Raw genomic sequence first — 3,380 nt, 5'->3', positions numbered from 1 at the left:
GGAATGCTAGGCCCCGCCCCCCATGTCTGAGTGACAGCGGAAGCCCTGGGTATCGGGCCCTGCAGAGCCAGACAGACGGATTCTGACCACAGCTTCTCTAAGGGCGAGCTCCTTCCTGCACTCTGGTTATTGGATAGTTGCATTTCAGCCAAACTTGCTATTGATAGAGGAGAACACTAGCGTCTTCCTCACTCAAGGGACTGTCCCTGCTCCTTCGTTCTGCACGGGGTCACAGGAGTGTGCCGGGAATTTCAGACTCAGTGTCCACAGGAGCCATCTCCTGCCTCAGAGCAGCAGGGGAACGGAGACCAGGCCAGACACGACTGCACCAGGACGAGAGGCATATGTCTTGGAGCGGGCCGCAACTGGGGATGAGGCATGGCTAAGACTTGCTCTCACACCCCCATCCCCTCCTCACAGTGTGAAAATGCTCCCTCCTTCCAGATCTTCATTTTCACCAGCAGGAAACTCTCTCCAGGGGTTAATTTAAGCTTTTGACCTAAATAAACTGCCAACTTCATGAACCCTTTATCCAGGTGACGCTCCCAAACATTTCTGTCTCTAGCCTGATCTTCACACATTTTCTTTTCTTTTCTTTTTTTTTTTTTTTTTTTGAGACAGAGCCTGGCTCTGTCCCCCCAGGCTGGAGTGCAGTGGCGCGATCTCCACTCACTGCAACCTCCGCTTCCTGGGTTCAAGTGATTCTCCTGCCTCAGCCTCCCCAGCAGCTAGGATTACAGGCACATGCCACCGCGCCCGGCTAATTTTTTGTATTTTTAGTAGAGACAAGGTTTCACCATGTTGACCAGACTGGTCTTGAACTCCTGACCTCAAGTGATCCACCCGCCTCGGCCACCCAAAGTGCTGGGATTACAGGCGTGAGCCACCGCGCCCGGCCCACATTTTCTTTATATATATGAATATCTCTGTTGGATATAAAATGCTTTAGGAATAAATTCTTGGTCCCACGAAGTAAAACTAGCACTTAGGGGAAAGTTTAATTTGTTTAGCAAGGCAATTTACTTCTGCAGAAGGTAAATTGTGTCAATCAAGATCACAACAGCACAGAGAACAAAGGTCACCAGGGGGTTTTTATCCTTAATGCAGTCCCTATCTCTGTGTCACTCCTTCATGGGCTGGGGTTCGACCACACAATCTGAGCTGACCCGACTGGCTACTTGTACATATTTTTCTAAATATAGAAGGAGAGGGGAACGTGAGGTACAGAGATGGAGCGTGCGAGACGTGCAGTTTCGGGGGAACAATGGGTACAGGTAACCAAGGGAACAGATGTGCGTTATTGATTAGAGCTGACCGGAAGGGGGTAGGCTGTTTTACAGTAACTAGGGGCAGGGAGGAACAGGAAAGTTGAGCTTGAGAACAAAAGACAAGGAAGTTAGCAGGCTAAGTCTTTGAAGAGAAACTCAGAGAGGCCGGGCGCGGTGGCTCACGCCTGTAATCCCAGCACTTTGGGAGGCTGAGGCGGATAGATCACGAGGTCAGGAGATCGAGACCATCCTGGCTAACATGGTGAAACCCCGTCTCTACTAAAAAATACGAAAAATTAGCCAGTCGTGGTGGCGGGCGCCTGTAGTCCCAGCTACTCGGGAGGCTGAGGCAGGAGAATGGCGTGAACCCAGGAGGCAGAGCTTGCAGTGAGCCGAGATCACGCCACTGCACTCCAGCCTGGGTGACAGAGCGAGACTCTGTCTCAAAAAAAAAAAAAAAAAAAGAAACTCAGAGAAATTTACTGTATGTTACAATTCCTCCCTTTTAATTTTCTTATGATTTTTTCTCTTTAAACTTTTGTAACGTGTTTTGGCTTTGCTGTTTGATTTGATCTTTTAAAAGGAAAAGCTTACTTGAATAAGGTGGAGGAGAACTAAGGGAGGTTTCAGTAAATGCTGTTCGTACAATCCTTTGTATTAGCCTATGGATGCATGGTATGACACAACGCCTAACAAGAATAAGTACACCTGTTACGACTGTAAAAGAAATAAGTATTGAGGCTATGATTCTTTATTGACTGAACTACTTTCCTAGCCATCTTGAAATAGGGTCATTGACTCCAGAAGTTTTAGCTAATTCATTGGATAAAGCGGTAAGTCTTTGCAAGGCCTTTGTTATGCTCTCACTGGGGGCAGTGTTGTTTGGAATGAAGGTACAACACTGGGTTTTAATCATAACACAAACTCCACCTTTTTCGGCTAATAACATGTCTGGAGCCATTCTGGTTTTTTTTTATTTTTTGAGATGGAGTCTCACTTGGTGGCCCAGGCTGGAGTGCAGTGGCGCCATCTTGCCTCACTGCAAGCTCTGCCTCGTGGGTTCACGCCATTCTCCTACCTCAGCCTCCCCAGTAGCTGGGACTACAGGTGCCCGCCACCACGCCCGGATACTTTTTTTGTATTTTTTAGTAGAGACGGGGTTTCACCATGTTAGCCAGGATGGTCTCGATCTCCTGACCTTGTGATCCGCCCACCTCGGCCTCCCAAAGTGCTGGGATTACAGGCGTGAGCCACCACGCCCAGTCAAGTGATTCTGTTTTCTTAAGCTATTTGGCTAGTAGGCCTTAACTGGTCAGCTGTTTTTTGATAAGATCCTTGGTGTAATTCATAAACTGCTGCTAATTATAATAGATGTAATTTATCTAAGCTACATTTTTATTAATAGTTATTCGGGGAAATATGGGTTTAAATCTTGCAGTTATTTGGTCTCAGGTTTTGAACTTGTTAGGCACTCCCCGTGGGACTCTAATGGCCTTTATGTAAACTTGAGAGTCAAAAGACTTATAAGGGGCTTCTCTTATTTTTTGGTGTTGTGGCTTTTCTTTTTTTTTTGCTTGATGAAATGCCAGTGTGAAAGGGATCGCCAATTGGACAAGAGCGCAAGTGCCGCTCCAGTTACTTGGCAGAGTATCCAGTAAAGGTCCACTAAAATACCACCATACATCTGCTTGAGGATGACTAAGGGTAGACTGATGGGTAAGTTTTTGGAAGGGCTTAAGCTTATTGCATCTTGTTAAGCTTCTAAGGAACGCCAGATTCTCCTCTTGTCGTGAGAGACATGAGGTGAAATTGACGTCAGGAGAAGGAAGCTAAATGGCCTTTGGGGGCTGGCCTGCAGGTTGTTGGACTTCGGGATATAGCAGAGAGAGAGCTTGGCATGATTTGTTGCCCCAGGCTGTGGAATTTTGGAAAAGAGCTACCATACAGCCTATGCCTGGTTGACTGAAAGGCTATCCTAGTGGAAAGGAAACAGTCTGGGCCTCTAGTCTGCCATGCATACAAGCGTAACAATTGCTTTTGTTCAATGTGCAGACGGAATATTGAATCCATTCCAACCAGGCATTTACATCTTGATATCCTGTTTTAATTGCT

This window comes from Gorilla gorilla, chromosome 20 (genome assembly GCF_029281585.2).
Source record: "Gorilla gorilla gorilla isolate KB3781 chromosome 20, NHGRI_mGorGor1-v2.1_pri, whole genome shotgun sequence".
NCBI classification, from domain to species: domain Eukaryota; kingdom Metazoa; phylum Chordata; class Mammalia; order Primates; family Hominidae; genus Gorilla; species Gorilla gorilla.
Note: the sequence above shows the minus strand (reverse complement) of the source record.